The 14026-nt window shown below is 39.9% G+C and overlaps 1 protein-coding gene across 2 annotated transcripts in view; it reads left to right on the top strand.

Moving 5' to 3' along the window:
• Positions 1 to 14026, top strand: part of LOC117820021 (protein FAM126B-like) — a 67937-nt gene that overhangs the window by 15901 nt on the left and 38010 nt on the right. For both annotated transcript variants that reach the window (XM_034693634.1, XM_034693633.1), the window contains exon 2: positions 13550 to 13634. The gene's annotated coding sequence lies outside the window, so the exon portion shown is untranslated. The remainder of the gene's footprint in view (positions 1 to 13549; positions 13635 to 14026) is intronic.

Here is a 14026-nt window from a genome sequence, read left to right as displayed (position 1 = left end):
GAAGATGACATTTTGATCATTTATTTGCCTGCAGCGGACCTGCATTAGTATCCCTGAGCAAGACACCACGTCCCTTCTTTCTTATCTTTATTTGACCCTGTGTGATCTGACCTCCCTTTTAAGAGGTTAAAAAAAAAAGAAAATGTCCAAACAGGGACCCACCCTAGATAATCACACCATCATTGCAGGACATTCAGTTTGTCATGTGTCACAGAGAGCAAACTTAAAAGAAGAGGGACAGCGTCAGAAGTGGCGCAAACAGAGCAGGCACAGAGCTTGCTCAAGCTCAATAATTCATGGCTGACTGAGCTAAGCTGACCTTGAAAAATCCCCAGTGTTGGACTGTTGAAACCTGGCACTGCTAATTTAGGGCAGAGAGGAGAAGTCGAGACAGACAGATACAGACACACAAATGTAGCACAGTTCTATTAAGAGAATCATCTGCCATTATTACTCTTTCTTATACGTGCTCCATATCTGACTTCAATTATATTTTGTATTTACAGTCTGAAATCACATGTCAAAGAAAAACATTTTCCTCCACCGTCCGTGACTGACTGTGGCTCAGTGAAAAAGGGAAGCATTCTGCCTGATGTTTTCCAAGAGATTACAATGTGAGAAAGCAGAACTGTGCAGAGCAACGTGCAGAGCAACATGTCCGCCTACTGCATTTATTTATATTATTTATTGCTTTAGTGCAGTCTCATGGTTGTTGTTTTAAGACATAAACACATGTATTTATTGATTAGCATATAGAGACTAGACTGATTTTGATATACATTTGCAATCTACTGTTTGTGTGCAACTTGAGACATTTAAGATGTCCCTGAAAATTTGATGTTCACAGTTGATTCTCAACTAAAATTTCTAAGGTTTCATATTTTCAATCTATTTCTTTGCTAAAATGTGTTGCAGATATTTTGGAGCTTTTATTTATTTATTTTTTAATTTTTAATTTGGAATCACATGCGTTCACAATTTTAGTTGATTGTCAACTAGAATTTCTAAGGTTTTATATTTTTATTTTTTTAAAATTTGGAATCACATGAGTTCACAATTGTACAAATTACATTTGCTACTTGTTATCTATAGTGATCCACCTTTTTTTTAATTTAAAAGACAGAACTCAATAAATCAAAAACAAACAAACAAAAAAGAAAAGGATAATGACAGAACGTGGGGTGTCTGTTTCACAATAAAATAATAAATACTAGGGATGCACCAATCCTACTTTTTAGGTCCCGATCAAGCGGCAACCTCCGGTCTAAAAATATGAGTCCAATGTGGAAGTGATAAAAGCTGCAGTTCATCGAGGATCTGCTTGAGGCTGGCTCCAGAAGTACCGGAAGTCACATACACATGAATGGGAAAAAGACGATCTTTGCAGCAGAAATAAACATGTTTACAGCCTGGTACAAAAGATGAGTGTAGTCTGAATAGCTCATTTCTCGATGTCCTCTCACTGTGAGGGGGGTGAATTTTTTCTAACGCAGCAATTTTGAAGATATTGAGATTACAAGTCTTCCAATGAGAGGCACAGCTGCCCGTGGGAACACTGCAGCTGTTGGCTAGGAGGCTCAAAGCCCGCCTCTTTATGTCACACTGGCTCGACAGAAGCAATATGGCTGCCACTGCCGATTGGCTTCAAAACAGCATTCAGAAACGGATGGGTGACATCACGGATACTACGTCCATATTTTATACAGTCTATGGTCCCGATACCATATCGATACCTGGGCTTTGGTATCTGCCGATACCCACCGATCTGATCCTGGTATCGATTTAACAATCTCTATTCCTTAATTTGAGGATAGAATCCTGTTTTGGCAACTTCAGGTTTTTCTGACTTGATGAGGAACTGTACCTGGGTTCCAAGTGCTAAACCAGGGGCTGGAATCCCTTTATTTCAAGGATCCAGAACAATTAAATCCAATAACCTGTCTGTTTTTTCGCACTTTGAATCCATTAATAGAAGGTTTCTTGCTTCTTTGCAGTAGGCTACAGCTCACATAAACCTCTTCCTTTGGGCTTCCATTATATTTTTCAGCACGACTGCCATCTGTCGAAACATTACCGCTGCACATGTTGAAAGTTTCCAGCGGACTAGCAAAAGAAGCATGCACCTAAACTGCAGAGCATCTGTAGTTATCCTCCATCATGCTCCACCGGGCAAAATGCACAGACCGCCCAGTGCTGATGACGTAGGAGATGCAAATGGCTGTTGTACAGAAAAGTATAGAACTGAGATGAATAGATCTGCCATATGGATCGGCGCTATATATCGGCCCTTTGTCACCGATATCCGATCTAGCTTTTTGAGTCCGATCTAGCCGATATCCGATACAAGGATCTGATCGGTGCATCCCCAATAAATACAAATACTTTGATACACAGAAATAAGTTTGAATACCTTAAACAAAGAAGGTCTTTTTGTATAAATATAAGACATCCACTTACTCCACACTCAAATGTGTCTTTCTGAAGCTTCAAAGAAAAGGTAATCCATTCCATTTAAAAAATGTCATAAATGATATCATACCAGTCTTCAATAGATGGTGGGGAAGGTTTAAGCCATTTTCTGGTTATTGCTTTCCTGGCAGCTATGCTCAATTGGAGCTTTTATTTTAAAGGAGGGTTTTTGACTTCACTGCTACAAACCTGACAATGAAAATACAAATGGTCGGCATTAAGTGAGTGTAAGGCTAAAATAAAAGTTCCATAAGCCATCAGCTACCATCAGATTCCTTTCACACTGGTCACCTCCTCAACTAAAACTTCTCAGACAAATTTCACGACATTAAACTCATCAGTCTGATCATTAAACTCTCAAATACTTTTCTTTGTGCATATCAGTTTTGATTTCAAGTCCCAGTTCCTGCAGAGTTGCCTGTTGAACCTCGACAAACACAACATGAATATGTAAAGCTTCTCGGCTGTGGTGCTAATGAGAGAAACTGTAGTCATGATCACACCACTTGTGTGGAGGTTGCCTGCAGCACATTGACACCAACCCTCTGCTTGAGTATTATGGATGTCTTTTAACACGTCATGCTGTACAGTGCTGCACCGAGCTACATACGCGGACCAATGTGACGGCAGCATTTGCATTCATGACAAGGATTTTCCATACTTATGACTCTTTAAAAAAGTGTGTACATTTTTCCCTTAGATCATGGGTGTCAAACTAATTTCAGTTCAGAGGCCACATACAGCCCAAGTTGATCTCAAGTGGGCCGGACCAGTAAAATCATAACATAATAACCTATAAATAACAACAACTCTAAATGTTTCCCTTTGTTTTTGTGCAAAAAGTACAAGTACATTCTGTAAATGTTCATATTTAATGAACTGTCTTTGAACAAAAACAGCTGTTGTATTTTTTTGCCATGATGAGTTTCATAGTGGGGCCGAATATTTTACACTTTAAGCCCTGAAACCTGCGAACACACCAAACACACAGGTTACCCATTCACCTGACACAGAGTGTAATGTTTACTGCAAAAGAACAAATAGATTAAAATAATGAAGAAGGTAAAGTTGACTATTTTGGACCCCTCAGCTCCAGCATGAATAGTTTGCTTGCTGGATAGTGTTGTATGCAGGGATGTAGTGCTTGGGCTAATAGTTAGATGATCATCTAAAAGTGCTCTAAAAAGCCTTTATGAATCTCAACTGGATTATGCAAACGGAAAGTCATCTATTTTCTCACTTTGAGAAAAAAACTCCCGGGAAAAAAAGCGCCATTGAGGTGCGCTCTGTCAGCACTATGATTATATGTGACCCCCAGAGGACAAATTGAAATAGTAGTTACTTTTATTGAAAATTCCAGTTAATATCTCCTCTGTCATTTTTTTCACTTTGCAAAGTCGTTATGCCGGCTGAATTGGAACCTCTGGTGGGCCGGTTTTGGCCTGTGGGCTGCATGTTTGCCACCCTGCACGGCTGCCTTAGACAATGAAACGCTTACTTCCAGAAACATGTGGTAAAGTTTTCAGAACTTCCGTCTCCTGTTTATGACTTACAATAAATAAACTGATGGTGTTGGTTCCATCATGTAGCAACCGAAACAGCAGCAGTAGGAAAACCCCATTGTGACACTTAAGGTGTTGATTGTGTTGGGTGTTTTCAGGGATTTTCGAGGAGTCACAAACTTAAAGAAGTTACAGTTGTGCTCATAAGTTTACATACCCTGGCAGAATGTATGGTTTCTTGGGTAGTTTCTGTTGTTTTTATGATATAAAAAGAGTAAACATAGTTGTTTGATAAAAATTTTGCTTCACCCAACCACTAACCATGAGTGGAAAAAAAAGTAGTTTTTTTATCATTCATATTCTCTGAAATAAGGCAAAAAAAAATAATCACATTCTGCCGGGGTATGTAAACTTCTGAGCACAACTGTATATCCTACACAAGAACTCATGCTGGCCAAACGTTTGGTTTAATTATCTTCAGTAGGTGAGGGGTTAAGTCTCAACTGTAGATCATTTATTGGACAGACTAACCGTGTCAGTACTCCAGGTCTTACAGCTCCTCTCTTCTTCTGTTGCTGCTGCACAGTTAAGGGAGTTTCTCTGTATTTTCAGGGCTCTAACCTTGTGTTTGTTTACACTGGTTTAATTAGTCACTTAGTCATCGATACCAGCATGATTCATCTCTTTGGCATGAATGATCAGCATTGTTAGGTGCTTGAGGGAGCCCTCCATTTAGTACACATTAAAAAGAAGACTCCAAACAAGAGTATAGATGTTGACAAAAGCTGCCAGTATCAAAGTGTTACCTGTTGGAAAGACTTTCTTTTATCCCCCATGATCATAAGGTTGTACTAAAGACCGCCACCTAATGGCTTCAGTCGATCCTTAACTACCAGTAAACAGGTTTGTCAAAGTGACAGTTAGGTAAACACACAGTAAACAGACAGCAGAGTGGGATTAGCACACAAGCTGTCTGTCATAGAGCTGACTTGATTAGCATGCTTGTAGTGTTTGTTTATGGAGCTGCACACAGCATGTCGATCAGCATGCTGCAGCTGTTACCAGGCCTGGATGTCCTGACAGATGGCAGAGAGGACAGGTGAAGTCATGCCATATTTACACACTTGGGACCAACATTTTTAAGGAAGCGATGAATGCTGATTTTGATTTTAACTCTGGTTCAAATCTCTCTTTTTTTTTTTTTTAAAGGGATTTTTTTATTCACCAGATGATTTTATAAATAGACCGCTTATTCAGTTATGGAATTGCTGAGGTTCCAGGCTAAGATATGACATTGTTCTTCATTGTTCAAAGTTTGTTTCTGAATAATTAAATCAACATCTAGAAATCCATACCTGTCTGTCTGGGCTGCCAGTGGCCCTTTTTTTTGTTGTATATTAACTTATATAATAATCAGTGGTGGTGTAGATGTTTAACTACCCCACCGTCTGCTTAAATTATCTAGTGTAGCTACTGTGAGAAATATTGCATCAGTAGTTTGTGACTGTCCATATTACTCACAGAAAATGTATCTTGAAAGCTTGTTTTAGTGTCATGGCTGTAAGAAGGGAAGTTTTTGGCTGTGGCTCAGTGATAGTCAGTCTCCCATCAATCGTTACATTGGTGGTGCAATCCCAGCGCCTGCAGCCACATGTCAAGGTCAAGACACTGAACCCCTACATTGCAATTCCAATTCGTAGCAAAGCAGGAGTATGAGTAGGATTGGTTAGTGCTGATTGTCACATAGCACCGTTTGCCCTCAGTGTATGAATATAGTATGAATGGGTGAATGTGACAAATAATGTAAAGTGCTATGAGAGGGCTGAAACACTAAAGAAGGGCAATATAAGTACAGTCCGTTTACCAGGTCAGATTTCTCACTCACTGGAGGGTTTCACAAACAATGTCATGTTGCCTGGAGCATAATTTGTCCTAACTTTTTGACCCCATTGTGTTCCATCGTCTGGCAGGAGTTTTATTTTGTGTTTTATGACTAAACACCTGCGGACCTGGTGACATTTCTATCAGCTGCATTTGTCCTTTGTGTTTAGTGTGTTTAGTGTTCATTCACAGGTGTTTGCATGCCAACATGCAAAACTGAGAGGTTGAACATGTAAAATATATTTGTGAAACACATGACATTTTTGCATGTTAGCATGCTGACGCTAGCATTTAGCTCAGAGAGCAGCCAGCATGGCTATATACCATAGACCAGGCGTTCCCAAACGTTTCAGCCCGTGACCCCCAAAATATTGGTGCTGAAGACTCGCAACCCCCCACTGTCCCTCCAAAGTGATTTAATGTGGCTTCATTTAGCTGGTCTGCAGAAAATTAGCCTACAGTATATGAGCATGTGGCTGTGTTTCCTGTGCCTTTATGAATTAACCTACTGCTACTGATGCTTTTGATAATTAACTGTTCACTAACTCAAAACTTAGAAGTCATCTGGCAAAAAAAAAAGGCAGAAAACTCATTACATTCTCTATTTTTAAGGTTTTATTTCAAGTTAAGCTACCATTTTTTTCAATATATTTTACTGTAATGTGTAAAATGTACTACTTTTTAGATAATTTTAATAAAAAACACTCTGTAAGACATCTCACGACCCCCCATTGGTGTCTCGCGACTCCTCAAGGGGTCCCGACCCACACTCTGGGAACCCCTGCCACAGACTGTATAAAACATAAATGTAGTCTCAGTGACGTCAATTGTTTGTTTCTTAATGGAGTTTTGAAGCCTATCATTGGTGGTCACTGTATTGGAAATGCTGCTGCGAAGGGGTTGAGGCGGGGTTTTAGCCTCCTTTCAAACAGCTAGAGTGTCTCCGCCTGTCACTCAAGTCAGAAGTGCCCCTAATTATGTGAAACTCTGAACATTAGTATCTTTGAAACGAATAAGTTGTAATGATCAAATGTCAGCCCTGCTATAGTGTGTGTGTGTGGATAGAGGAATTAGCTATTCAGACCAAAATGTTTTTAGTTTCAGGCTGTAAACATGTTTATTATATAGATGAGCTTTTTTGAATTGGAGTTGTTCTGGTGCTTCTGCAGCCAGCCCCAAGTGGGCACTGGAAGAACTGCAGTTTTTAGCACTTCTGTGTCAGCTTCATTTCTCAAGACCAGAGGTTGCCGCTTGGTATTTACTCTTGCGCCCAAAGTACAGAGGGGAGTGATGGGATGGAGAGGTTGGAGGGAGAGGTGGGAACAGAGGCGGAACAGAGGGGAGAAAGCACTTCTCTTAAATTAAAATACGTGAGCTGGCAGGATGGAACAGCACCATGTGAAAGGCTTGTGCTGTATTTTTTTTACCATGATACAAAAAACTGTGCAAAATTACACACTGTGACAATAATATTACAACATTGTTTTGATGCAGTGTAAAAGACAAAGGCAACATGACAACAGAGCACTGATGTGTATGTTAAAGGTGACATATCATGCAAAATCAACTTTTTAATGGTTCTCTACCTGAAATGTGTCCCTGGCATGTCTACAAACCCCCCGAGAATGAAAAGAATCCATTCTGCCCCTGTTTTGATTTCTACACCTTTCTGTAAATGTGTGTGAAACGAGCCGTTTCAGACTTCCGTGTTTTTGTTACGTAACAACAATATCCGGTCTGTCACGGAGTCAGAGCTCAGAGCTTGTTCAGCCCATAGACTGTATAAAATAATACTGAATCCCCCCTCCGTTTTTCATTACCTGCACAAATGTGTGGTAACAAGGAGCTTAGGAGGGAGGCATGCTAGTTGTAGGCTGTCTTAATAAACACAAAGGTCGGTTTTACTCCCCACGTCTGCAGATTTGAAGATCTAGTGGATGATTTTTATTTGTCATGGATAAGTGCTAGCGCTAATTAGCATAGCCACATAGCTACATGTTCATAGCTGTAGCTGTGTACCAAGACACACCTCTACATACTGATAAATAAAACAACAAGAAACACTAAATATGTGACCAATCGTTCAGAAAGGTCCTGCTGCCTTTCTGGCAGAGGTCGGTTTTACTCCCCAGGCCTGCAGATTTGAAGATCTAGTGGATGATTTTTATTTATCATGGATAAATGCTAGCGCTAGTTAGCATAGCCACATAGCTACATGTTCGTAGCTGTGTACCAAGACACACGTCGACATACTGATAAATAAAACAACAAGAAACACTAAATCTGTGACCAATCGTTCAGAAAGGTCCTGCTACAGGCGCCTCTCCGTCAGGATCAGATTCTGGATCAGATTCAGAGGGTTGAAGTAACGTGATCTCTGAGCAGCCGTGTATATTCAGCCAACATGTAAACATTAGATCAACATGCTGGAGAGCCGAGGCGCATCCACTTCCTGAGGGGGGCGTGGTCAGAGAGAAAACAGAGTGTTCTGAGGAGGATTGAAGAAGAGGGTTTTTCAGGCAGACCAAAATCTGATTTCAAAGTGTTTTTTTGAGCATAAACTTTAAAGACATGTTTTGGGGACCTCTTAGACCAATATATATTGATGAAAAAAGCGTGATATGTCACCTTTAACATACAAAACGGCTCTTGTCTTGTAACCGAGCATTGAAACAGCGTTCTTAGCAATGTCATTGTGATTTTGGGGGTTTGAAGTGCTGTAAACAGGATGGGCTGGCACTCTCTTATTCCCTTGTGAGCCTCACTGCAGGACAATGAGCAAGTCCTGTATAGAGGAAGAGCAGCACATGAAGGAAATTTGCTTATTGTCATTGGACAGGCCTCATTAGGTGTATGACATATTTAGCTAACAGTGACGGCTGACTGCAAAGGATTGTTGTAATGAGACACAAAAACACTGGGGTGAAATCAGGGCAAAAGCGGGGACAAATTACTCTGTGTAGTCCATTACAGTACAGTGCAGTTCAAGCTAATTATTCACTGTTCCAACAAGAAAGAAGGATATGGGTGTCTTCTTCTTTCTTCCTTTTCTTTGTCCTGTTACTGAGCCTTCACTGGATGTTATAAACATCCTATTTTTACAACAAGTTGTATATATATACTTACTGTGAATTTGTTTTGGGTACAGTGCAGTCAATGTTTCCTACACCGTAACATTTGAGGTGCTCACCAAATTGTTTTAGACTCGTACAGTAATTCAAAGACTAATCCACTGCAGCTGAAATGTTACTGTCTCCTTCAATTGTCTGCAATTCTTTGAAAGGTCCTCAGAGAGACTTCATTGATGTAGATCCTCCTGCTTTCACTGTTTCTTATTGTGAGAGAGCTTTATTTAAAAAAAAAAAAAAAAGAGTGAGTGACAGTCATGCACATGGAGTGATTTCAAATACATATTATTAAGTATGTGGTGAAATAAGATCATATTTAAAAAGTAATTCAAAGGTCTGGGGAATTTTCCATCATAGTTAAAGAGGACAGTTTTTTATATTTGTGGGCAAAGACACAGTTTACAGGTTTTTGGCTTTTACTGTACAAAATATTGAAGTGAATCCTCTGAGAGGAGTGTTTGGTTGGTTATGAAACAGACTGAAATTAACAGTGATGCTTTTTTTATGACCTACAAAAGCACATGAGACCATCAGTAACAAGAGTGACAATTTTTATGATGCAAATTGTAATGCCTATAACAGCTGAAAGATGGTAGGTGTAAGACCCAACAATCGACAACGAAATCAACTCAACTCATTTTTATTTATATAGCACCTTTCATACATTCAAGCATTCAGCCCAAAGTGCTAAAGGATACAAGACTGAAACAACTGAACTGAAACTGAAAGTTAAGCCTTTTTACTTGTCCCACAGCAAATATTCACAGGGAGTGATACACTTGACTGCTAGAATAGGGCAGGAAAACACATCAGAAAACGTAACTTACACACGTACAGGACAAATTAAGCAAAATTATATACATTTATCCACAGGGGACGCCAAAATCATCATAAATAGAAAGTTCCTTACAGGAGCTTTAAAGGGAAAAATGCTTTAAATACTTTGTACTATTACAGTGCAAGCAATCTGCAACGTTAATATACATTTCAACAAATGAGAATATCATTAAAAGGTTCAATTTTTTATCATCAGTTACTGAAGGAAGTAGAATTTTCTAGACTCGTAACATATAAACTAAAAGGTTTGAATTATTTTTCTATTTTAATTTCGATAATTATGGCCTACAGCTCAATTTTTTTTAAAGAAAACATCTCAAAATATTAGATTTTTATTTTAAAGTTTGAGTTTATTACAGTTAAAACCGGATTAACACAGTGTGTAGCTCTCTGTCTATCCTAGCACATACAACCACAATCGTAAGAGACTGCTGACCTGACAGATGTCCAGAAGACAATCAGGGACGCCCTCCTCAAGGAGGGTAAGCCACGGAAGGTCTTCGCTGAAAAGGCTTCTGCGGGAGGAAAAAGTGTGGTGGGAAAAGGTGCACAAGCAACAGGGAATGTCAAAAACAGCACATTTAAAAATTTGGGAGAGCTTCACATAGGATAAACATAGGCCGGTGTCAGAGAATCAAGAGCCATTGCACACGGACGTCTTCAAGAAAGAGGCTACAACTGATTTATTCCTAATATCAAGTCACTATCAAGTCACTCCTGAACCAGAAACAACGTCCCAAGCGTCTTACCTTGGCTAAAGTAAAAACTAATTGGACTGTTGCTCAGCAGTCCAAAGTCTTTACATTTCGTGTTGAAATCAATATGCACAGTCTTGAGGAAGAGTGGGTAGGCACGGATTACACAGTGTTTAAAGTCCAGTGTGAAGTTTCCACTGTCTGTAATGATTTGGGGTGCCATGTCATCTGCTGGGTTGGGTCGACTGTGTCTCATCAACACTGACGTCTAGCAGGAGATTGTAGAGCAATACATGGTCCCATCTCCTGACAAGCGTTATGGAGATGCCAATTTCCTTTTCCATTAGGACTCGGCACCTACAGTGCCAAAACTACTACCAAATGGTTTTCTGACAATGCAACAACCATGCTTGCCTGGCTTGGCCAGCCAACTTAGTCTCACCGGACCCCATGCAGTGTTAATAGAGTATTTTTGTCAGGAGGAAGATGAGACACACCCAACCCAAAAAGTAAAGACCAGGTGAAGGCTGCTATGAAAGCAACCTGGGCTGTGATGAATGTAGAATACATGAAAGTTTACCTTTTTAAATGAAACTACGTGAAAGAAGATATCATGATATTAAGGTTTTTTTTAAGGTTTTTTCTTGCAAATTTATTAAAGATTTAGTAATGAATAAAAAAAACTGAAGGTACATTTTTAGTCCAATACCTGACAAATCTGCTGCTGTTTTACATTGATGCAAAAATCCAATAATGCTATCAGTAAACAGCACTGCTCATTGATTGATGACATTTCCCACAATGGCTTCTTTATCCACCCAGAGGTTTTAAAAGGGTGGATGGCTCAATATGAACAGTTTGTACCCTGAGCCTGTACCGTTTGGTAAGTCCTGAGACATAACTTCTAATCTATATCAAAGATATCAACTCTGCTGATGACCTTTAAAGACCTTCAGAGTGAAATTATTTTCTTGTCAAACCTTTAGCCTGCATGTTCATGTCATCTTATATGTAATACATTCATGCTGCTGCTTTAGTTTGAGCTGTATTATTCCCTCCCTATCCCTCCCTGAGCTGTATTCACCGAACCTGGAGGCACTGTTACCCTGGGCTTTGATGACTCATACCAAATGAGTTCCCTTTATCTGGCTAAAGGAAAATGAAAAGCTTCTTTACAGCTTTCATTAGATAGAGAGGGTATACACATCATTCCAGACAGATGGGACTTGTGCATGGTAATTTCCTTGAGTCCTTGTGATGAATTGCTAATGTAAGAGTCCTTGAGATAACCACGAGGCTGCGTTTGAAACGCTCCACATGAGAAGGAGAGATCGTGGATGCGGCTCTGTCTGCTTCTCAGGGCCACAGTGTTTTTTTCTTGTGTCGCCAAAGCCTCGATCTTAATGCTGAATACAGTAAATACTTTGGGTGTGGATGTTCAAGATGCATTTTTAGCAGGCAATGACAACAAGTTGGCCAGCTGACTGTTGCTATGCAACAAAGGGGAAACTTGAAAATTGACTCCTTGTGCCATGCCTCAAAATAACCTTCAACAGAAACAGTTTGCTTAACAAATACATAGCTTTCATTATGCAACAACGTAGTTGTTGCTGGTTTGTATAGAAATAATTCGTTTTACAGGTAGATGTTCTTCCTTCATGGCCCTCGGCCTGCCGCACCTCCACCGGTGCCTGTTTTGGTTAGCTGCAGGGTCATCAGCTGGGGACCACCGCTCATAGATGTTTGCCCCCTTAGCCCAGAACATCTCCTGGTGGCGGGGCAGTGATCAGGGATGTCTCCCTGAAGCTAACCTTCTTCAGGAGCTGCTTGCTCCCCATATTTTGTTCTTTCTTCTCAGCCATAGCCAGAGGCTTGCCTTTCCGGCCTCCTCTGAGAGCTCCCTGGTTGCCTTGTACAGCCTAGCTCCCCAACACCCCAAGTCTTTGAGTAGCCATGTTGTTGAAGCTCCCACAAAGCCTCTAGCCCCCACCTCCACTGGGTAGAGCTTTACGCTCCATCCTCCTTCCCTGCACTCTGCCACCAAATCTGCATTTTTTGCCCTCTTTCTCTTGTTTATATAATGTTTATTTATATCACAGTCATGTTTTTAATGTTATTACTGAGCATCTTCTAGGGGAGGGCTGTGCTGTTTGAGCAACCAGCTGTTGATTTCCAATCCAGTAGGCTGTCAGCTGCTCTGTGCATCATCCTGAATAACATAATATTAAAAAAATCAATCACTGTTTTTTAAGTTTATTTTGAGGGATTTGTTATGCCTTTGATCAAAACATAGGTTACTGGAAAGAGTGGCACACTGGGCAGAGAGAGGGGTTGATGACATACGGCAAGGGACCACAATCATTTTGTTGGAACCAAACGATGCAATTAAACCACAAAGCCCCATATTTGCAGATTTGTAACCAATCTTTGATGCACTGTTTGAAGTTTACTTTCTTTTGCAAACTTATCAAAATCCCTCTTTTGAGAAAAGGGATAAAGATTACAGATTCCTTCCAAAAATCAGTCAGTAGTCTACTAAAATCCCCACAGAATTTCATCAAGCTCAAGTTGATGTTATTTAAAACCTTGGTTTGTGCGACCAACAGTCTCAAACACAGAGAATAATCTAACCATGAATGTAACACGAAGAAAAGGGGCGAAATTCTTAAGTTTAGAATCTTGGACCATCAAATGTTTGCCTGAAATTTCACATGAAAAGATGACCAATAAAAACTTTACAATCTGTTTCTCTTAAACTACCATCAGTTAGTGACTTCTTGTTAGCAGCCTTGAAAAATAGTCAATAACATGTCATCTTATTATTGTGCATCAACAGCTGACAGCTCATCCTAACAAAAGTGAAACCCTAAGAAGTTCTTGTTCAAGTGATTCTGTTCAGTTATTGCTGTACCCGTATGTGAGATCCTCAACCTTTTTTTACACGAACATGTAAAATGTATGATCTGTGAATCCAGTTGATTAAATGTCCAATGCCTGTGATAACCTGACTAATAGATCACTCTTCTTGTTGTTGCAGGTGACCCTCAGTGATTGACAGATGTGTGACACTGTGGAGAACCATTCGCCTCTCCCAGTGGAGATCTGAGTTCTGGGACACTGAGGTAAGTACGGCATTCCTCTAGAACTGTCTCATATTTGGGGGTATTAGATGAAATTGTAAATGATTGATTTGTGTGACATCAAATGAGAAACAGTACGTGTTGAACCTGTTGTTTTTCTTATTACCACCGACAGCGGATTCTTTCACCAACATGTTTATCCAAACATTGAGAACATTTTTTAATAGACCATGTCCTCTTTCTGTGGAACTCTGAGGTGTTCAGGTTATTTCAGTATAGATTAATAGTCAGTATCAATCAGATAAAACAGTACTATTGAATCTGACTCATGATGAAATTCAAATTTAGGTTGTTAAAGTTCTTGACAGCTCTCCCCACGTTGATCCTGTTAGTGTGTTTCCTCTGCATTCTCAGAGTTGCAGATGTGTTTATGA

The sequence above is a fragment of the Notolabrus celidotus genome, chromosome 10, assembly GCF_009762535.1.
Source record: "Notolabrus celidotus isolate fNotCel1 chromosome 10, fNotCel1.pri, whole genome shotgun sequence".
NCBI classification, from domain to species: Eukaryota; Metazoa; Chordata; class Actinopteri; order Labriformes; family Labridae; genus Notolabrus; species Notolabrus celidotus.
This window is presented reverse-complemented; position numbering and strand designations above follow the sequence as displayed.